The sequence below is a fragment of the Ammospiza nelsoni genome, chromosome 13 (assembly GCF_027579445.1).
Source record: "Ammospiza nelsoni isolate bAmmNel1 chromosome 13, bAmmNel1.pri, whole genome shotgun sequence".
NCBI classification, from domain to species: Eukaryota; Metazoa; Chordata; class Aves; order Passeriformes; family Passerellidae; genus Ammospiza; species Ammospiza nelsoni.
In genome coordinates, this window is record NC_080645.1 from 8,405,781 (window position 1) to 8,430,447 (window position 24,667).

Genomic DNA, 24,667 nt, shown 5'->3' on the forward strand with positions numbered 1-24,667 from the left:
CAGGCTTGTCCTGCCCGGGGTTTGAACAAAGTTTATTACAGAACGTGTTGGTCCAGCTCCTGGCACAGGCAGGTAACTTTCTCTGCCAAAGGGACGCCAGGCAGTCCTTGTTCCAGGAGTCCACTGCTAGGACAGTGAGGAGGCTGCAGGGACCATCAAGGGCTGGCTGTCCTGTCGGTAACCAGGCAATGAGGACAGGCTGTAATTACAAAATAAAGCAACAGCCGTGAAAGACTGTGGCCAGCCAAGCAGGCTTTGGTTTTCCTCATAAATATGTAGGAGCTGTTTCCTTTTACTCTTTCAGTTAATGGCCATAGGAATTCTGCCAGTTTGCTGTGTCAGGTATGTCAGTGCTCATTTGACTTTCCTAACGAGGCTTTTCCTCCTACCACTTACCAGAAATATACTAAAAAAACAATTAAACAGACCCTAGATCCTTTATCATCTGTTGCAATTACAAAAGTTTGCAGAGTGCTATGACAAAATGTTTATTAGCACATTAACTGCTTTAAAGGTGAATGGTCAGTATTTCCACACACCCAAATGGACCAGTAGAAAAAGTTGTGATGAGTTTGTACCAGCCTCAGCACTGACATTCACTGCTGTCCTTTCAGGTGTCACTGCAGTTGACTGCTGGCTTTACTTTCACCTCTGCTTCCTGAGAATGACTGGAGAACAGGAAGGTCACTGCTGGCTTTCTTTCACATCAATAAAAGCAAAACCTAATTTAACAGCAGAGGGAAGGTATGCTAATAAGAAACACCATCCCACAGTCCCCTCTCTGTGTACCCCTGGGAGGCTGCAAGAGCAGAGGTGACTTCTCCTTTGCAGAACACTGGTTTTGTTAGCAAAGCACCACCAGCAGCCCCTTCTAGTGAAAACTTTTCCATGCTGCATTTGGGGAAGTCAGTCAGACACATGGCAATGTGGAGTTCTAGAGATTTTCATTTTCCCAGAACAACTCCCCAAAAGTCCCATCTGTGCAGGTCCAGCCCTCTACATCCCATTCTCAGGAACTAAATGTACAGGTAAGAAATGTGACAGCAGCTGGACTTTTCATGTAGAACTTTTTCCTTCTCCTTTTCTCTCTTTTTTTTTTTTTTTTTGATGCTTTTTGTTTTGTTTGGGATTTTGTTGTTGTTTTTCTGCTTTTTTACCACTCGAGAGAAGTGCAAGTGAGTCCTAGACTATTGTCTATGAGAGGAAATAAAGTTCAAAGCAATTTACAGAGAGCATCAATCATTTGCTTGAATGCCCACAGTCAGCCTGTGCTCCATCTTCCCTAAGGAACATTTAAATATGATATGAGCAAGAGGGAGTGTGTGAGGAAGGGCAAAACTGCCCAGCAGTGAGGGCAGAGCAGGAGGGGAAGTGTGAGGAGCAGCATTAGGAACAACAGGAGGAACTGGGTGAGGAACTGGGTGACTGGAGCACTGAGATTGGACAAGGGGGTGCACAAGGAGCTCTGGGGCAGAGCAGGGAGGAAGACTGTGGTGGAGCAGATCCCCAGGGCAGCCCCAGAGCAGCCAGGGCAGGTGGAGAATTCCCAATGGAGCTGTGCTGTGCAGACAGGACTCCCACTGAAGCAGGGCAGCAGTGTCAGGAGAGAGGAACTGCAGCAGGCTGAGCACAGCCCCTGCCTGGCTGGGGCACAGCATCACCCTGGCTACGGCTCCTACATCCAGCTGGCATTCCCACTGCTATCAGAGAGAGAACTGCACAATCCTCACAGGAAAAATCCTGCCCACAAACAAGTCTAGATAACAGTAATACAAATCACCAGTTCTTGTGAAGCCAAATCTCCCTTTGCAGGCAAATACAGCAAAGGAAATTGTGATAGGTATCATCTTCAATCTAACTTATATTTAATTCATTTTAAAAGGCCTAATGACTTTGAAGGAGGATTAGATCTCTAAAATATACTTCTTTCAAGCAGTTTCTGCACCACTTAAATAAAGTATCAGTTTTCCTGCACAATATAGACATGTGCAGGTACACATACTCCAGGCCTCAATTAAATGAAGCCTAAATTATACTCTAAAGTTGTACAGAATATGCAAAAGATACATCCTTCCTCTATCTGTTCATTACCTTTTACTGCCAAAATAGAATTCTGGCAAAAATAAGTTTTTTGGAATAGCCTTCAAGTTTTAATCCTAGACACTAATCCTAGACTTTTCTAAATCCTCTGACTCACATGCTAATTAAAGTGACTGCCCTTGTTCAACATGCACAAGCCAAAATAATGCTGAAATCTCCAACTCATAGTGCAGCAACTGTATTTCAAGGATCCATTTTGACCATTCTGTATATTGCTGGCAGCATTTCTTTGAAATACACATTTGCCACTTCCCACTCAGGGCAAAAGAAATGCTTCTGGACTGCATTCCAATGCATGATCCTTTCCTTGGAATTACTGGTTAGCACAAAGCAATGCCTCTTCTGCTGTTGCCACAATACAGTCTTATGAGTCAGAGATGGCCACACTTCCAGAGATGCACCAGGTAAATTATGGAATTATGTGCATTACAAACTATTTTGGCATAGAAACACACGTTTAAATTCATTAAGCAGAAGGTTGGATAAATGTACTGAATTTCAGTATAAGCATTTGTTCAAAAAATTTTTAACACCAGTTGGAAATTCAATCTTTAATGGCTGTAAGATAGGCACCACAAAAAACTGACTACAAAGATTAAAGGTTTTTGAGATGGTCCTGGAGGTAGAGCAGGTGAGTGTGTGAGGGGTGCTGGGCACTCAGCACCAGCTCTGGCCCACAGCCAGGGCACCACCTCGGTGACAAGACAAACACCAGGTCAGAGCCACCAGCAGCACATCATTATCTATCCCTCAGGCACAGCTTGCTGCACCTTTTGGAGTAATTACACCTTATCTGCTGAAAATCCCTGCTAGTAGCTCCAAATGTGCCCCTCATTCCACCCCATTAGTGCGAAATGCGGCCGTGCCTGGCTGGCCAGGGCTTTGTTCTGGCCAGAAGTGGCTCATTACTGCACAAAAGCAATTTTGCCGCTGAAGTCATGTGTATATTCCTGTCCTGAGACAATAAACTACAAGAGGTGAGAAGAAAGGAGTGAGATTATGAACTATTTCACACATAATAAAACCACTTATGTGAAAAAGTATTTGTGATGTGCAAAAGCAGGAAATAGTTTATATACACAGAATATCATTATTATTGCCTGTAAGTACTCGAATTTGACTGTTTCACCTCAAGATGTCAAGGACAATAGTTAATTTGTACAAAGTAGATAAATGAGGTGGAAACTAATCAGAAGAGGTTTGTTTATCTGTTCTTTGATGATATATTACACTACAATAATAAGACAGTAAGTGTGTGTTCTATCTGATTGAGAATAACTTCCAACATCATTTCTCATTTTTACATATCAGATCTGAAAGCACCTCCCAGTCTTTGAAGTTCTGCAAAATTCAAAACCATTAATTAAGCCCAGCCAAGTAGTAGCAGGGGATTTTAACAAGAAAAGTAACAACATTAAAATCCACCAAGCCTGTAACACATTATTTCCCTCAAGTGTCTCCTGTGCATGTCATCTCCTGTCTCCTCTGAATTTAATGGCCATATTGCATTAAAATGGTAATTTTGCTTTGTATTGGTCAACTGCAAATTCATGTGTGGTTTTAATTGCACTTTACTTGTTCAACAAATGTGAAAATACTAATTGTCTTTTGTTAGTAGATTGTATTTACAATGTAAGAAAACAATTATTCCAGAGCACATTAATAACATACTTTGATTTAAAAGTCTGTTTGGCTAAACACACCCATGGCAAGCCACCACAACCTGCTTGCTTTCTGGGGAATGGGAGGACAGACAAGGTGTTTAAAAGACAATTTTCTGTCTTATGCAGAAAATCCAGGGGCTACCAAAGAGCTGATGTGGCTCAGGAGATGTCACAACTTCCAAATCAAAGACAAGTGAGAGAATGGAGTGGCTCACAATTTCAATTTCCATGTCCAAGGGCAAGGGCCTCTCCCTCTCTCCCTTCTGGCAAGCACTGACATGAAGTGTGTTATGTATTATGGTTTTTCTAGAGCTCACAACAGCAGAGCTGCCATTGCCCTGCAAAGGCCAAGATTTCCAGAGCTGCAGCAATGTGACTGAACACACCAGGCCTACTTCATTTTTTTTTCCTTTCCCAATTATAAAACATTGCTATTTGGTTTCCATTAAAGATGATCATTAAAAGCTGCTTATTAAAAAAAATAATTTACAGGATGGAGAAAGTTGATAAGAAGTTCCTATTTCTGACAGCAGATTTTTCAATAGAGAAAATGATAAAATAAATGAAGAGGGAGAAGAAGTCCATTTAGAAAAGTCAATGAGACTAGATATAAAAAATAAATTTATGTTGTGATAAGTGGTAGGAATTTGATCTAACAGAATTTATAAACCATGCATATGGTATTTCACAAATGCATAAATGCAAGTAGATGTCTAATACAATCCCATTTCCTCCCCTGCCATCCCACTTTTATAAATGTAAAACGCACTGACAGCCAAGTAAAAATAATATATTGCTTCCAGAGTCTTTAAAAGAAAAGAAACTGAATTATTGTTATGCAGTAAAATTTATATTGTCTGTGAGTGTGCTCTGCCTCCTTGTTATAAAACATACATAAATTTTGAAAGGAATGGATGAGAGCCTTGCCTGAAACACTGAGAGCAGCTTCTATAGCACACAGGAGGGCATGGATTCACCTTGGGCTTTTAGGAAGGCACAGAAAAACACCAAAATATCTCATTAAAGAAAGATTTTCCTCCTGATAGGTCATAGTCCAGTGTTGTAGATTGCTGCAAAATCAGAATTGCTGACAATTTTAGATATCCTCTAAAAATTTCCTTTCTAATACAGAGTGGTAGATGCGTGGGATTTGAACATGGACAATGACCTACCCTGTGTGAACTGAATTTTTCACACATGGGAATAGCCAGGGGCAGCCCTAAATTGGATCCAGACTAAGTGAACTTACATCTTAGGCTGAGCAAAGGCCATATGTGTATTTTGGAAAATCAGATTTTAAAAAGCAGATGCATAACACACTGCCAACTGATCATGTGGCAAAAATGAAGAACAAAGGGTCCAGCTGCTGGCAAAACTGCAAAGGTTTAAAAATTCTTTTCATGGCAACAACAGATTATTTCTGTAGGTTTATGATGAAGATACACAAGGCTGAAATTCTTAAAATGGGGACTCTATTTCTTAGGTTGTTGGTTTTTTAAATTTATCTGCAGCACAGCTTATTTTCCTAATAAAAAAAAAACCAAAACCACACACACAAATTCCAAATATGGAGGGGGTCTGGCCCTGGTTTTTCAATTTCTTCTGTTTTTTCCAGGAGAGAAAAGTGCCAGGCCATGCTTACGTCACAGCAGTGATGGTTGGATTGGTTCATGGGAATGCTGCTCTCAGTCAATTTTGGCCTAAGTGGCAAGTCCTTCAGAGTGCCACAGTCATCCACAAATAATCCAGAGTGTCAGATGGGGAGGGATTCTCTGCTGTGAGACGAGTTATATAATGAAAATGCTGACAGTCTTTTAATTATCAGCAGCACAAGCGGGTGCTACTATAATAAATCTCTCTTTCCTAAACACAGATGAATCAAAAAACTAATTAGTAGCTTCATCAAAGCTCTCTAGGATCAAAGCTGGTCAAAAAGATTATATAGGAAATGCTACTCCAACAGTTTAAAATGAGGTCAGTCACTTGGGTATAGCCAGGCATCCCACACTGGGAACCAAATAAGGACGGGCTACAATATTCCACATGAGGAGATACCAGGTTACATCACTTTATGGAGACATAAATGCACATTTTAGTTTGGGATTTTTCATTTCCTTATTCCTGAAGGAAAACATGAAGCACATTAAAAGGGTGAGTGAATACCATGGAACAATTATAATGATGATTATACAGCATTAAAAGACCTTTTCCATCTACACTTTATAGCAAAACCATGGGAATGGACATTGAACACTGGTAATTTGGGTACCTATTTCTGTCTCTCAGATGAACAACCATGATGCACAGTAAGGTCATAAACCAAGGCAGGCAGCTCAGACAGCAATTACAGGCTCTCATACAAAACAGCAAATCAACAGTCCAGAAAAAGCCCTAAGACAGAAATATGTCCAAGTAAAACATTTAATCATTCTGAGCATGTTAATTATAACACATTGTAATTAACATGTTTGTTGATATGCTATAAGCATGAAAAATACATTACTCTTAGAAATTAACCTTTGTACCTTCCCTGGAGAAAGGAAGCTTTCCCTACAGAAATGCAGTGCTATCAGTGCAATTCTGTAACACATACTCTGAGGAGCTCTGAAGCTCTGACACTCATCCTATTTAATGGCCACATACATTTCTAGAGTTGGGTAAAAAATTCTAAAAACTGCCAAAAATATTATTTCACATTTATTTCACAAACTGTTGTTCACTGCAAATGACCAACAAAAATTGCAAGTCATCTTCCAGTCTTTCATTAATATCATGAAGATAAAATATATGCATACTCCTTGCACACACAAAACAGAAAATACTCTTGTGAAAGAAAAATTTCACAAAGAATCACAAGTCCCATATAATAAACAAAATATTCCAAGAAGGTTTCTTTGGAGATAAAACATTAAGAAGGAGATTTCAGAAACATTAATGTCATTATGTCAGAGGGAGTTGAGTGCCAGCCTACCCCATCACGACTCCAAAAGCTTTGCATAAAGCACAGGATAACCACTGCAATAAGGAAACCTTTAGTATTGCTAAGTAACTGTACAGAATGTCATGGAAAATACACTTAGAAAACAAAGGTGATCTGACAGAGAACACACACAAAAAAAAGTTTTGTTTACAATATAAAATATATTAGACTGAGAACTGAAGTACCTTGAAAGTCCTATTAAACCATAAATTGCAAAATCAGTATGTATTGTGATTTACACAAGAAATTGCTGAAGGTTAAGTTCAGTTCCTACAGATTGCTTTTGAAAGCATTTGTGTAGCATTTTATAATTACAGCTTTCAAAATGAAGCAAATTATGATAGAATGGCTTGGGTTGGAAGGGACCTTGAGGATGATCTCATTGCAGCCCCGCTGCCCTGGGCAGGGACCCCTTCCACTGCAGCCCATCCAGCCTGGCCCTGAAGGTGCTCTCATAACTACAAAGAAAGAGTAAGTAAAATTTAGCTCTGCTGAAGCCCTGGCTGAGTTACAGTGTTTGCTGGCACTTTTATTCCTTGATGCCTGCAAAAGCTATCCCATAATACAAATACAACAAAGCCTGGGAAGAGCAATACCAACACATTGTTTGGATCCAGTTCAGTGAAATGTTTCCATCTCTTTCTCTGGTGATTCAATTTGGTTTCTTTTCTTTCCTAAGAGCTGCTGTACTGCCAAACTTTCTCACTTGAATTACATTTCCAAGTGCAGATATTGTACAAAGTTACTTTTCACTTCTGGAGTAAGACATTGAATTTTCACTCATAAAAAAAAAAAAAAGGCAAGCAATAGAAAAAGTGAAACCTGAACACTTATGGATTTTCATCAAGTGAATGTTTTTTTGGAGGTTGAAAAGGTACAATGTCATCTGAAATCAGAACATCTGTTGTGTTCTCTGGTGAAACTTGATAAGAAGAACGATGAAGCAGGGTACAGAATTCCTATGAAAGCTACTTTAGTTCAGCACCTACATGCAATGTTTACATGAAAGCAGAAATATGGCCAGAGCTCAGTTTTGTGAAATCAAATGACAAAAAAAAAGATATTTCAGTTCAGGTACAACATCTGGGAATTGATCAAGCAAAAAATACCTTCAGTAAGATTCATTTTCTATGTTCTTCCTGGGAGCAGCCTCTGAGAACAGCTGAAGTAACTGAGGTGCTTAAGGATGTTCTAAAACTTGCCACTAAGTCAATGTTTAGAACATTTGTTATACTGCAAAATAACTGGATTCCATTTTATTTTGAATGATTTGTAGAGGAAGGATCATATTAATTCTTTACAATGATAAATGAAAATTGTTGAAATCAGCTTAATATCACAAGAGTAATAAGGTCTGTACTGATACCACCAAAAGCCAGCCTCCTGAGAGAGCAGTAACCTTCCTAGCAAATACAACCTACTAGATGTTTCTATACTTTTCCAGACCAGAAGATTTTTTTTCTGATCCTCTGAGGAAAACATTTCACTTAAACTTTAAAATAAAACTATATCCCCAGGCACTAAACCATTTATCCATACTGCAGCGACAAAGCTTTTAGAATTATATTAGACAAATAATTAAGTGGTGTTTAAAAAAATATATTTTGTATTACACAAACATTCCCTGAGTGTTTCCATCTCTGCCAAAGATCCAGAGAAGAGATGCAAGCTGATCTAGCTCAGAGCCCCTCTAGTGCCCTCAGTGTGCTGCAAGCAGCAGCGTGGTCAGGCTTGATTAAGCCACCATTATTATTGATTGAATGGGATCTCTCTGCAGGAGGTTTGTGCCTCATCTGTTTTGCTGGATACATATTCATCAGCTCTGATCACCACCTGAGTCTGAAATACAGATATGTTGAAAATTGCTTTAATCTGGGCTTGCATAACTTTCTGTGATTCCAGGCTGGATGTCCTGTAGTACCCAGGACAAACAGCTGAGATGAAAAGAAGTTGAACTGACATGTTTATTCCATTTCACTCCCTACTTTTCCTTTTTTTTGACTCTGAGTATTTTGAAAACATCAAATAGCATAACTTAACAGGATGAGGGAAGCTGTGAAAGGTGATATCAGAAAATGGGAGCTCAGGTAGGAAAAGGAATCTCAAGGAGAACATAAGAGAGATAAAGCTCAGAAAAATAAAATGAAATTGCTGTTCCAAAACAAGCCATGGGCTGTCCTGGGGCTCAGGGTGTATTTTTCTGGTTTGTGGGGAAGTCACATCCTAAACTCCTGTTTGCTCAGTGCCCACAGAATCCAAACCAGGAGTGAGACAGAGCTTCTCTGATTATGCACAAACACCAGCTGAAGCTTATCTCCACGGATGGGAAACTCAACTTCTCTTTCACCAGCCTGCATTTTCTCAAGTTGTGCAGGAATTACCTGCTGCTAATCATACCTGTAAGCTGCCAGGCTTGGCAAAATTCACATCCATCACCTGCTGTCTTTTGGTTGCTACTATATCAAGTAAATACTTCCTAGCATCCCATGGTGCTGCTGGGACATAATTGCGCTGTTTAATAATTTTGAGACTTTCATATTTTGTCAAATGCAGATGAAACTGGTTTGCAAGCAGAGCTACCCAAACAAAGAATGACACAGACAGCATTGTTTAATAGTGTTCAGGAATAAATATTTCTAGATATACTGTAAAAATTGTAAGGACTACACATCCTCAGAAATCTTGAACTGCACAATTTGAAACAATTTAGAATATATGTGCACAGAGAGAGCAAAGGTGCAGCCACCTGATCATGTTCACGTTTTTAAAACTAATTGAAATGTATACATTAAAATTTTCAGTGGGGTATTGCTAGCTCAAAATCCACCTGTGATATTCAAACTACTTCCACCTTTTCTGGAACTCTTTATTAACCATCTCCTGAGCAGTACTAAAATGGTGCAGAATAACTTGGGATGCATCACCCTTTGAGTGGAAACTGACACTGGAGCACCGCAGAATTCCACAAAGAGTCATAGTCACTCAGAGCAAGTCATTTTTAGATCATGGAGAGAAAGAAATCACCCCCACACAATCTAGAGAGGACAAAATTCTAAACCCCACTACAATTGCTGAGATACTGATTGGCCATTTCATTAAAAATGTATTACAGACAAATTGGCTTTTTACTAATTTGCTTCAGCTTTCCTAGAGCTCACCCCTGTCTTTTCAAGGTAAGTCATCTTTCATTCCAAAGCCAAATGCTAGATGGAAGGTGCTGAGATTCATTGCTTTTTCTGAAAATAGCCTTTCTGATCTTGCCTTGGCTGCCCACAGTGCTGCACTGGCTCTCAGTGGGTTTGCATAATGCAAACTCAGCAGTAAATGGACTCCTGACTGAAAAGGGTAACGTTTTAATGTCTGTGGGATTTGTTGCAAAGAAAGCAAGTTGTGCCTGGGACAGGCTTCAGTTGAACAGCTGAGTAAATTGACCAGAAGTTTAAAAAGCCCAGTCTAAATATCCCTTAATGTCATCAGTACAACTAAAACTGCAGCCCCTGAGCTAAGGGGAGGAGCCCCAAACCTGCACCAGTGGATGTGGAGAGAGAACCAGAGCTGGGTTTGGGAGATGATGGGGACGGGAGGCACAGTGTGGTGAGCTGTGAGCCCTGGGCACTGCTCCCTTCCCAGCTGAGCTGCCAGGGCTTGGTTCAGGGCCAGCCAAAGGAGGAGCTGCCTTTGACAGGCAGGGCTGACCACCAGACCCTGAGGACTTTTGTTCCTGTGAGGAGGATCACCACCAGCAGGAATGGACCTGCCCTCATCAAGTTTTAAACACCACCTTGTCCCCATTATATTGAAGTGAAAGGAGACGACCTATCTTTGTTGATCAGCATTGAACTCTAGTTTATTGATCTCACTCACACACTTTTATAGTGGTGTTAATTAAGCTTATACATATTACAAAATCTGAGCTCATCATAGGTCACAGATTACACACCAACCCTTCCTTTTGTTTTCAATACTTGTGGTTTGTTATTGAAACTAAGATTTGTGTTCTCACCCTGACATGAAAGTTCTCAAGGCTTCTATGTTTGTCAACTTTTGCTTGCCTAAAACTTATCTAAGGACAAGATATTTACTTGTTATTAAAAAAAACTTGAGAACTTCTGCTGTTTACATAAACATGCTTGAGAACTTTTGTTGTTTACAGAAACAGGCTGTGAGAATTTGCTCTTCACAGCTGCCTTTTACTTTTCCATCAGCTGTATATGATTATGGCATGTCTGAACAAAACTCTATAAGCCATTTCTGAGCAAAATTCTCCAACACCATTAGAGCTCCAATGCTCTAAACTCAGAACTCAATTTCTTCACAACATCTCAGCAAAGAGTTTTCAGAGGATCAGAATTACATTTTTCTCACCATGGTACAGGGAAGTTCTTGCCACAGGAAACTCTTTGATGCCTCCACTGAAGAGGCACTTGCCCTGATGTCAAGCCACACAGATTGCTCAGGGAAAATGGACACAGGACTCCAGCTGAGACATTCCTTTGCTGTCTGTGAAAATATTAACATATTCTAATAACCTACTTCTTTTAAAAGAACATGGTAATGATGAGCAGTATAGCCACTGAGACTTCAAAGTTTAGGCAAAGGCCTAATATCCACTCACTGACAGAGGGCTTTGAGCTTGCTGTAAGTGCAAATTGTGATTCCTTTTGCCACATAGTTCCTATGCCTCAGTACTGGAGGATTTTTTAAAAGAAATGTGCAGAAAATTGTAAGTACTTCATACCCATATTCTGTTGTGTATCCTTGTAAAAAGGAAAGGGAAAAAGAAGACGTTATTCTTTTTGTGCCTAAGCCTTTGAAGAATATGGTTAACTGAATAAAATACTAAAAATAAACATTTGGACCCTCTAACCCAAGCTTATGTAAAACATTAAATAGTGCTGCATTTTATTTAAAGATTCCTATAGGAACACCAGAGAACTGAATATCCCCATGTTGTTGACCATGGCATTTTAAGCAGTGTTTTTCATAAGTGAGTCAAACTTACAAGGTAGAGAAATGTAAGAGGATTTGAAGGGCAAGTGCATAAGCATGTCTGAAGGAAAGTCATTAATAGCATAAAATATTCGTCATAATAGCCTGATAAATGAGCTTTCATACATCCTCCTCAAGATTCACAGCATTTCAATATGCCTTTTTTTAATTACCAAATGTAAATGAATTGACCTTGGGCATAACTTGAGTGCTGGCTCATGATTCTTTACACGAAGTCTCAGTTCATTCAGCCATGTCAGTGGAGTAAATTTACAGTCATTTTCCCTCTAATGTACCAGTCAGCTGAGGAAGTTCAGGGTTTTTGCACAGCAATGTTCCTGCCACTCAGCTGAGGATACCTTCTACTCTCTGTTTGCAGCCTGTGGCTGACTATTCTAGATACATATGAGCATCAGGAATACAAATTAAAATTATTTTTGTAGAGAAAATAAAGGGGAAAACTTACAAAGAGTCTTCAAAAATAGCTGCATTTTGCTTTGTCGAGATGCACCTTCCTCTTTTGCCACAGTAAATTTTTAATCAGGTAGAATTTATTTCCCTTGGTGGCTGCATGTTCTGTGAGTGGCACAGCCCTGAGACAGAAGCTGGGTTGCTGTCCTTGACACTCAGACACCATCAGAAGTTGTAACATTACACTCACCTATAATTCTGCGTCTCAGAACTCAGTTCTGCATCAGTTTGGAAAAGCAACTTCTGTTCCCAATGTCCTTTTTATGTTTCCACTTCAGGTATTTTCCAGTCTTTGCATTACTGCTGCCTGACTTACAACTATTTGCAATGCCTTCCCTCACTTCAGAGTAATGCCATAAAATTCAATGCACCTGGGAAATTAATTTCTTCAGATGAACACAGGGTTCATCTTCAAACCCACACAATGTGCCAGACATTGAAAGACCCACACCTTCCTAAAAAATTACCTTCCCCAGGTCAGAACTGGTTTGTCTTGACCAGAGATCAATCTTTGGTGGCCCTTGTGGCTCAGCATCCCCTGTTTCCAAAAAATACTTCTCACTCTATAAGAATAAATATTGTCCAATACAGAAAGAGAAAACTGCAAACTTTTATAAAAGGAAATTAAAATACCCCAGAAAAGTTTAGATGTTTAGGTGTTTGCAGAATAGTGTGTATATTATCAAATTAGAATAAACATAATAATAATGAGATCATTGCAAACATGTCATTTTGCATTCAATAACTGTGGCCTATTTCAAATGCTCTTGAAATACCCTCTCCTAATTTGCTGGTGGTGTGAATTTGGGTTTGGAACAGGGCCATATATCTTTTCATTATGAAGCAATTTTCTGATCCTCTGCATTGATTACAGCTGTAGTTCTGACAGTCTATACCTAACCTTGATTATCACTTGATATTTATACAATGCTAACAGGAATCTTCTGCATGAAGCTGCCACAACCATCACACCTAAAGATGCTTAATTCTGCACAGGATTCTTGCTTATTGTCTCCATTTACCTTAAATTTTAAAATTTACTGCAAAAAGAGAGACAGACAGGGAGACACCCAGGAGAACCATGCAGGAAGTAAATGAGAAAAGGGACCTGTCAGCTGTAATTACTGTGTAAATGAAATATAGAGCCTGTCTCAGTAATTCACACCCACACACCATTGTGTTTGGAGTTTTTTAAGAAAACAGCAGGCTTATATTTACATTTCTTATGACAAATGTAATGTCTAATTTAAGTCTTCTCCTCTTTCAATTAATTCAGAGGCTGAAAACTAACATAACCTATTGTTTCCTTGTAGAGCTTCAGCTCAAATCTCATTTTTCAGTAAAGTTTTATGACATGTATGACATTTCAGCATCACTGTGTTATCTCTCCAGCGTCAACATTCTTTTCTTCTAGATTTCATTATGAGTCATGGTTCATTCATTATTCTCTGTTACTTCATTTTAAGGCACTGCTACCCACCACAATTTCCTGATATGCTAGACTGAAATATTCCAATCCATCTGACACTTGCATTATGTAGCCTGCTTGGGTTGCTTCTTTGAAATTTGTGGTTTTTCTTAAAAGTGGACAGGTTAAATTGCTGCTACATGAACAAAAGACAGAGCTGGTAATCAGTACAAGTAAAAAGGCAAAAATGCATAAGGAAAATAAGACAAAGTAAGTGATATGGAGAAGATGGAAAGAAAAAGCAAGTTCTCTGATGACAGTGGACTCCATGAAAATGAAACTGAATGTTCCTTTTGGGAGAGTCCTGCAGGTCAGAGACAGAACTGGCTTGCAAAGCCCATTTGCTATAGATTCAAGCAACACTTTTGGATAAGATTTGATTTCTGTGAAGGGAAGAACACTTTAAGAACTTTTCCACTACACTAGCAGCATCCTTTCCAACATATCACTCTTTTCTGTTGCATACTGCCAGGAGTGTCTGTTCTACTTCTGTTCTCCATTCCACATTCATCTCTTGCCTCACAGTTACAGTCTGCCCCTTCATCCATGAAGAATGAAATAATGTCTGTCCTGGTGCTGTAGTAACAGATCAGGCAGCCTAGAAATGAATTTGCTGTATTTTGAGTCAGAAAAACCAAAGGTTTTATCTCTCTGGGGTCCAGATGCCCAGGGAGAAGAGGTTTTAGTTGATGATCACATCAGGAGCTCCATGGAAAAGTCAAGTGTGCACCTGCAATGGGTGTCTAATCCAGTCTATACTGCATTATGGGATCAAAATAATGCTGGAAAAGGTAAAAATAAAAACCTTTAATTGTTATTTGGTACTGGGTTTATAGTTGCCAGAAGAATATTCTCAGGAACACATGGATTGGCATAGCATTAGTCTATAAGCATCTGTTTCAAAGCTGAAGTGCTGCCACTCCTTAGGACATACTCCTCTGTGATATCTATGAAAATAGATTACAAATCTACATTCACATCCTCTGGCAATTCATGGGACCAAGCATCAGGACATACTCCACTCTCAGTTTTGAGGCTGACATAGCAGCACATGCATTTTTGCACACACAGTCACAGCTCTGAGTATTTCTTTCTCTTTTTCGTTATTTAATGACAGTTAAAATATAAATATGTGAATATATTATAAACAGTTTTATGTTAAACACATTTTCCTAATACACATGTGTATTATATATTACATGCCTGATAAACTGGCTCTTTGAAAGAAGTGATCCCTCTTTGCATTATAATAAATACTCTGTAAATACTAGAAGAAAACCTACTGCTTTTTTTCTCTGTAATAAGATGATCTGTTTCCTGGTATGCTGAATATCCTGAGAAATGGCTAGATAAGAAAATTTTCTTTTGCTTCTTTGGGAAGCAGTGGATGTAATACATAATTAAAGTTGGTTTTACATGACAGGGTACTCAAAAATAATTTTGAACATAAAGTCATCATTTCCCAGTTCATTAGCTTTTCAAACATATCAAAATTGCCAGTACCAAACAAATGTTCCCTCTTAATGTGATCCATTTTTAGTATTTCTGTATGTTGCATAGTAAAACAACAGTTTCAAATTAAGGGTTGCTTTGAAATGTGAAAGCTAAGCAATTCATACTTTAAAAACTGATGGATTTTATTGGAGGATTCTTACATTTTTATTTTTATTTTTTTAGGGACAGTTTATCAAAATCTACAAAGATCTGGATCAGTAAACCTGCCTGCTTCACCAGAAATATTGACTATTTGCATATACTTCAGTGAGTGCAATTCATGAGCAACTCAGAGGATTCATCCTGAAATTACTAGCAAAGGTTCATAAATCCATTTCATTCTGCTTTATTGCTAAGCATTATTCTTTTGTTTCATCCATTTATGGCAAACTGGTGCAAACGGAAATACTTCTTTATAAAAATGTGAATCAAGATACATTGCTGCTAGCGAGTCCTGGTATAGTTTTGCAGGGTTCTGCAGATTATTTAAAGTGAGCATCCAACCATGACTTGAAAACAGACTGGTTTGTGTCTGAAATAGCAGCAAGCACAAAGCAAGTCAAAGCAGAGTGGGGTGCAATACTCCTTTGGCCTCTCATAACTTTTCCTTAAATTGATGGGATCATTTTAGTCCTTTGTGGATCTGACCTCCAGCATGCAGCTGAAAATCTCCATGAGTCACATCATTGTTGCTGCTCTGGGCAATTTTTATTTCTGCCTGTGTCAGTCTGAAGTAAGGAGCCCTCCTGCTCCACCACCAAAGGAACACAACCAGATCTTTCTTCAGGCACCTGCTCAAGCTCCAGGCTTTGTGCAGAGGAATCACAAATATCAGTGGCCACCCTGCCCTTCTGAGATACTGTTAAAGCTCAGATATCAAAAATATAGAACAGCCCTGTACTACATGATCTCCAAGTGAACCAAAGAAAACTCTCTTACATCAAAAGGAATTTGTGATATCTTACTGGACAGAAAATAAACCAGGCAGGGTGACAGCACCCTGCACAGCATGGCAAGGAATGAACCCCTGAATGCAACAGCCACTAAATTACTGAAATCCATCACAGTTGAAGTCATGGATATGAAACTCCAGTGGTGACTAGATTCCATAGTACCTTAACAGAAATATTGGGACATTACGTACTCAGTTATGGTGTTTATTTTTGTACTTGGTTTTTCTGTACTTGGCGTGGAGGGGCTTTGCTGAATCATGAGACTTCATCTCAGAAAATCCCTGATGCCAGGACTGGGGTGTTTTTTAAAGGATGGGCTGGAATTCCATGCAGCTGTTCTGTGCCTTCCTCTTGTACAAAGCTGAGAAGGGCACAGAGCCACCCAGCCGTGGCAGTCAGCACCAAACCTGCACTGCCAGCACCGACCCCAGCTGGGCTCACACCAAAACCACTCTGGGATCCTGAATGAAAGTACAGTTACATATTCACTGATAAACTATACAGACACCCAGAAATACTAATCTTGAAACAAATATAAAAAGCTCTATTTATGTGTGAAATACCAAAGAGCTGTTAGATTTGGCCTTCACATTTTCTTGTTTTGTGTTGTGCTTATGCACTAAAATATTTGACCTGTTCAGGTATCTGTGACTCTGAGTGAAATACCATCTGTAATTCATGATCATTCAGTAAATAACTTCTAGCAGTGCAGTTAAAAGGAGTCATAAACTGAGTGATTTATTTGACAATGGAATAATGTTCTCCTTTGCAAACCCAGACTTTGATTTATCTGCACAGAATTTTTACCAGCATATACAGAGAAGATTGATCATATTTCAAACAAACTCTGAAGGAGCACTGGGGTGGGGCACTTAAGAAGAAACTTAAATTAGAAACTCAAGTTTTAAATAACAAAACTTAGGCAAATGTACGATAAATTGAACAGGAGAAGGAGAATTTAAACCTATTCAAATCATCATATGTGAAATGACACTGATTGAGCACTGCAATGGTTCTATATGCTGAGAAGCATCCTTCATAACTCATATATTATTCACATAATATTGCAGATAATTAAAAATCTGATAACTTATTTAGTGACAGGGATAATAGTGAACATAGAAAATGGTATAGATAAATAAATCTCATGTTACAGATCAAAATATAGAAGGCAAGTGAATGGCTTTTGTTACTACAGGAAGATAACTTTGTCTGTCTCATTTGAATATATTTATTTGCACTTGTATATATATTGTGCAATTCACTAGCAACTTAATAAGAAAAATAAGTTCCTAAAAAGTTAATATCTGAGTACAGAATATCTAAAACTAAAGATGCCTAAATGTGTAAACTATCTAGATAATTTAGGATATGTGTGATGAAACAGAACATTTAATTAATAAGTTCTAAAGCATACCTCTAAACCCCAATGTTGACATAAAGAAAAAAAATAGTTTGACAATATAGAATTACCTGGGCCTGACAATATACAATTTCCTGGGAATAAAAATAATTAGGATATTTTCTAATTAAAGATTACTGAAGACCAGGAAGTACACTGAGGTGTGGTCTACTTCTGATCTGTTTATGATGAAAATTCACAGTAATTAAATTTCTATTACTTAAGTGTTTCTCATTCCCTCTGCCCCCTTCACAGCTGGTTTCCATCTCACCTCTGTGAGTTCTCTGAGAGCAGACTGGTGTACTCTGGCATGATTTCTTCCCCCCTGATTCCATTCCTGGTGCAGGATCACTGAAAGCATGCAGTGTGCAGACTCCCCTTGGTGCTTAAACTACTCAGCTACCCAGCAAAGCAAAAAGGCCAATTCCACAATGGCAAAATTCATCAAACCTTTTCTTAATCTGCTCTTTAATAAACTCTCAGAAGGGATTCCTGCTTATGACACCTTACTCTCAGCTCATATTCAAACTCCCATACCAAACTGGAGTTCTGTAAGGACAGATACCCTGCCACAGCCTGGAGCAGCTGTGCTGATAGAATTCTCTATTTCTATGAGTATCCTCATCATGACACCACGTTTCTAACTCATGTCCTGTGAGTCCAAATGAAGAAAGAATTCAAACTAAATATTCCTGCAGTTATTAAAAAGCCACCACAAGGCCACCCTTCCTTCCAACTCCCATGCTGCAGCTTTCCATGGTGTCTCACCTTGGAACTGCTGCCAGGTTTGTTCCTCTCCAGGGTACAGCTGTGTGCTGTGTGTGAGCATAAAACTAAACCAGGCACTTCCCATTTCACTGCCACTCTACATGGAAGCAATTTGACTGATCATTACCCTTACATTGCACTCAGCCCATACTTCTGCTTATGCCATCAACTTTCATTAAATTCTCTGTAATACCTGATTCACCCAGAAAAGACACACTTACTGGTTTGTGTCTTCATAGAGGTGGATGGAGACACTTTCAGCCTCAGTTTTGTCATCATGCCAGACCTTTCCAGCCTTCATCCTCCTCTTGTCTCCAGTTCAGAGCTGAGCAGGACAGGCAGCAGCCCTTCCACCCAGTGCCCTGCACCTCACCAGGGTCCATTAACAAACCCCACCACAGTCAAGTACCACTGACACAATCTACAGATATTGCTCATAGTCCAAAGTATGTTTGCACAGAAAAAACACCTTGCACAAAACCCTGAACTGCCACTAATACAGTCTCTTTGCCTTCAATTATCTTCACCTTTAATACAGAGCAAGTTGCTGCCAGCCAACAAAACCAGCAAAGTCTAATTGCAATTTACCAACAAGGCTTTTATTTCTAAAATATGTTATGTAGATAAGGAATACTTGAAAGCTTAATGACTTTTTACTAGATCAATGATAACACATAAAGGTGTTTGCCTTTTTAAGGGGAAAACCAAAGGTTTTTAGGCTCCAGTCTCATTTCCTTTGAACAATTTTTCAATAAATTCAAAAAAAGGTAGAAAGGCTTTATTTAGCTTTAACAAGGTCAACAGACCAAAGGAAAAATGAAAATGAAAAGAAACAGGTGGTACCAGAGTGGGGGAGAAAGCAAACCAAAAAGCAATGTACACTTGAGAGTTTAAGAATTTTTACTGTTTGAAACCTCAGTATTACCAAACATTTTGCTCAAAACTCACACCTGTTTTAAAATTCAATGTTCACTTCCCCTCAATGGGGTCTGAACTCAGCCTAAGCTCAGACAGTGCTCGTATTGACCAGCCCAGCCCACCCTGCAGCTGTGGCCAGGGATTTCAGCACATGAGGGATTTGTGATATGACACTTCTCAACCAAGTGACAAATGCTGAAACAAGAAGGTCAGATGATCTCAGAACCATTTCAGTATCAAAATAAAAATTTATTTCCATGCAGATCTTTATGATAGCTGTCTTTATCTCTTGAGGGAATTGTCCCGGCTTGACTGAAATGACACTCTGAGATATTCAGCAAAAAGTGAATGTGACCAGTTCTTGTACTGGGGGTTCACCCCTGTCAGACTGCCTTGATAAATAGAAAACTTTGTCAGCACACAGCAGAGAAGATTTCTTTCAAACTGACCACACCTCAGAGAATACTTTATGCCTGAAAGTTACTGATGTATAAGTTATCTTCTTCATTAACAACACAGAAAACACTGGGAATTGCAGAGGGAAAGAAAATAAGAGTATTACACTTTACGTGGCTATAGAATCTGGCACACCCTCTCAGAATTATACCAAAATATCATATCAATTAAACACAGAAGTGTTTCCTTCAGCTGCAGCCATTATTCTGACTCCTTGGGCAAGCTCAAGAAAATGTTTCTCATAAGGGTTTGTTGCATTTTCAGAAATGTGCAGCTCACAACAATGCACAGATGGTCAACATTCAAATTTTAAATAGTTGCAGGTAAAATCTTTTTTAAAGGCTTGAAAATACAGCTTAGTGAAACTTATATCTTATTTGTGCCTTTTCCTCCCAAATATTATAATACTCAAAAATTCTATTAAATTCAACACATTATGGAATTCTAAAAGTTTCAATTCAGAATTAGCATTGATCCCTACTTTTAGTAGCTTACTCCTACTCATTTTACTTCAGAAATGGAGAGAGGATGTAAGAAAATCCCATAATCAAAGACACATTGAAAGAAGTAAAATTTTACTGAATTTAAATGGGTTGTGTTGGGTTTTTTATTCAAAAAACAAAAATCTTGTAACTTTTCCCCTCAAGTTTGGACCTTGAAATGCTGGCAATTTTTTTCAGTACAGTTATAGGACAAAAAAGAGTAAGAACTGGAAGGTATTCCACGTTTTTGATTCTTAGAGTTCACCAATGGTCAAAAAGTCAGAGACACTGGAATGAAAAATAGGATTTTGGGTCTTTGCCTCTACTTTGTTGGTGTCTGTGAATAAAGGTCAGTGCATTTTTACATCCCATAGTGAGATCAGCAGCAGCATCCAGAGGCTGCACTTCGAGCACTTTAACCCCAGTACAGGCGTGTTGGCAAACCAGGAAGGAGCCAATGAAGGAGGCTTTTCCCTCTGAGCCTGAATGCCAGAATGCCACTTCAAAACTTGGATTCTAAAGCCATCTCTCAGGTCCAGAGGGGAAATACTGGATTTGGGCTCTTAAATATTGAATACTGCTTTGGGCTCTTAAATAGGCACAGCCAGGGAGGCACCAAGGGCAGGGATTGGGGTTTATTTCAAACAGGTTTTGGTGCTTTATCAGAAGATCCCAGCTTTGTGACTCCATCCAGATTGCATCTCCAACTGTCAGGACTTCCCATGGAAAGACAATACAACAATGAAACCCACAGACAATTTGGCAGAATGCTTGGAGGAAAATGCATCTTTGTGGTCATCACTCCTCCTTCAGGTGTCACTGGAGTAACCATGCAATTTATAAGGCTTGATTTTAACAACTGGCAAGTGTTCTGTGGTACTGCTGGTTTATCACTTGCTGGAATTGCTTTAATAACAGTCTCTATAAATTTATTATAGAAGTCATCTAGCAAGGTTTTAATTTTCACCAGACATGTTAGCTGTAAAACAATGAGACTATCAGGCTTTTTGTTCAGAAAGCCTGCACAGAAACAAGATTACAAATATCAAAATAATTGAATTTACTCAGGTTAGTGTAATAATAAAGTTTTCTGCTTTATGTAAATTCCTATAAAAGCCAGACAGACCAAGTAATCACTGATGATATTGCCAAACACTGGCACAGAAGCAGTGTCTATTAATAAAGTGTTTCTGAATTTCTTCATCCTGAACATAAGTGGAGCATGGATGAAATAGATATCAGCATTCATCAAACTGGAATACCTAATCCCATTTTAAAAAATCACATTGCTAATTCACTTTTCCATCTAAATAAGCAGAGAAGTTAAATACAAACAAGGTTCTCTGTACATAAAAAAAATGCACTTTATACAGCTAATGCCTATCAATCAATTTCAGCCAAGGATAAGGGGTTTTGAGAGTCTATATGATTTTATCTAAAAGAGGACCTGCTGATTCAGAGGCAATTGTTCTCAGGATTATCTCTGATTAGTATGGATCCAGAAAAAAAACACATTGAGCAAAACTCAGAGAAATGAATTAATATGAGTGAAACTGAACCAGCAGTTGCCAAATTAAATTCTGTCAAAATATGCTCCCAGGGAATGTCTTTATGAAGTATTAATAGAGTGTGCCCACTGTGGCAATACAATAGGTACTTATCCCAGAGGAATATGAAATGGGGCACCTTCCCATAAGAGGGAAAATCAGCCTTTTTTCTGTCTTTTTAGCTCCAATGAAATTGCTAAATCCAGTGGTGAGATCCCAGCCATCAGATCATTACTGAGGGGATTTTGGTGGCAGCCACTGTTTGCAAGGAATCTTTTAATATAAAGAAGCAATAAAATAAACAGGGAGGAAGGCAGAGTTTCAGAGCAGCCTCGTGTGTGTACTTGTTATTCTTGCCACTTGCTGTGAAGATCACCAGGAAAGGTCACTTGGATTTAGCAGTTCACAGCATCATGAACTGCTGGCTCAGATAAAGGCATTAGACTGTGGAAGATGATAATATGTTCTTCCTTCTCTAAGATATTAATCTAAGCTACACCTCTTGATCTCTAAACAAGAATTTTAATTTGCCCAGCAAGGATAACACTGAACACAATCAAAACATTTTCTTTTGGTAGTGGAGCACTGTCCCAGAAATGCCTTTAATGACCCATTTCAATCCTACTGTTTCCAGCAGATTAGTGCAGCCAGCTCTAAAGACACTCACTAGCCCATAATAGGTGGGTGCTACCAAGAATCACCTCCACAGAACCATGTCTGGCAGAAATATGTCTGAAAGCTGCTCATTGTTCTTCTCCTGGCTATGAAAAACCATCGCTGTGCTTTTCATGACTCATATCACTTGATGACTTGCTGTGATAAATGAATTGCTGGATTCCAGCTTGCTTCCCCTTTATCCTCTATTTCTGTTCTTGAAACAACTCATTTTAACACCATCTGCAAGGAGACGATGGTAACACCCCAAAGGGATGGGGAAACAGAGCCCTGGCCTGTCTGGGCCAGGACTTTGGGAAAAATGTTTCCCTTCTCCCACAGCTCCTCTGCACAGACACCAAAATCCATGATTTAACAATACACAACCTTCTTACATTTCCATCATGATTTCTGAAAATGAGGCTCAGGTTACTCCCATACCCTTTAGGAATGTAAATTGAAATATTAAAATTACTATTTGTTTCCTGCGTATTAGCTGAAAATTGAAATATTTTAACCCACGGTATTTTACACGTGCATCAACATTCAGAATTTGTGAAGGAAGGATTGAGGGTTTGATAGATCCCTGACAAGACTAAACGAAGATTTCAGTGTACATTAACCACCCAAGTTAGCACTTTTTCTACCAGCTGCAATATTTTCCATGCTCTCAAAAAACATGCTTCAGGAGCAGCAAAATTACATGAGATTGTGTGGAAGCATGATCCTTAAATATTATTTAAAAACAAACAAACAAAACCCCAACAAAAAAAAGAAAAGAAACCAAAACACAAAAACAAAAAATAAAGACAACACACAAAGAAAATATATTATGATTTTCCTGGCCTTACTGCTTTTAGATTTAGACAACTATTCCATCAATATTTCTCAAGTGAGGATCCAAGAAAGAAATAAAATCAAAGAGACCTATAGCAGAGCTACTTTCTATTCACCATGTGTGAAATTTTCAACATTTTACAACTATCAAAATGTGTTTTAACTATTCTTCAATTTTTTCCCCAAATCAAGAATAAATAATGAGACACATTTTGAATTTTTCCCTTTAATCACTGAAAAATCAGTCAAAAGCTCTAACACTATTTAGTATCTGGCTGTAGCAGTAATTAGTATCTCAAGCAATACCAAATGCAATTAAAATGTGCTTCTAAGCATTCACATCATGTAAAGTAATTTCTTTTGTATCCTTATGTTCTAATAGGAAAGAAGAAAAATATTTCTGTATCAAAAAGTACCAGAGGAAAAGCAAATTACTGCAAAGCTGTACAAATGAGAAACTTTGAAATGTATTTTAGCATTTCTAAATTAACTTCTTTGAGCAAGGTCTAGTTACCAACTGCAAGGTCAAATTGTTTTTTGTTTAGCAACCTACTATGTTAGATAAATGCCACTTCAATGAAATGTGAGCAGAACTGGTTTAAAGGATGGCTATCATGAGTTTCAAGAATATTATAGAAACTATTCCCTGGGGTTTTTTATATCAGAGAGATGGCTGGAATGGAAGCATTGCATGGCCTTTTTTGAGAAAATATTTGCATCAAGGACCCTGATCATGATTAACATAAAAGCATTTGCTGGACTTAAAATCCATATAATAGGAAAAAGAAACACCAGAAGCTTTTCAGGATTCCCAGTCCCACATTCCAGCAGCAATGGTCAGCAGCAGGAAGGAACTGCACAAATAAGGCACAGCCTGAATTATGTTTGCTTGAGATTTATCTGTTTACACTGGGCAAATTTGAGCAATGGATTGTTAAAAGTTAAAATATTTAGAATTCACCCAGAGTAAATAGCCAAATTTGACAACTGTATCCTGCTCCCACCAATATTTAAGTATTTACAGACGTTTGGGAAATCTTTTTGAAGCAGAGTTATTTCTCACTACATTTCCAGGGCTTACATGCACATCCCAGTCAAACTTTATCATCAACAACCTTGAAGAAAATAAAAGAATTCATTTGAAGGTATTATTAAATAGTTTAGGAGCATATTTCTAGAAGTACTACAGTGCCTTAAAAATTTGATTCTCTGTGGGGAAAAACAAACAAACACCCCAAAAGGCAGCTGACAGGCCAATACAAAAGAGCTTTGCAAGTGATGAGTATCCAAATTAGAACCACTCCCCAAACATCATGTGGCTCTGAACAGCACAAGGAACTTTCAGGAACCCCTGTGTGAATCCCAGATTTGGGTAAGAACAGTGTGTGTTTTAAGAACTCATGACCCTTAAGGCAAAAATTAATTGAATAACCCACAGCATTTAATAAAAGTGGCTGAGAGACACATTTTCAAATCAGTAGTGA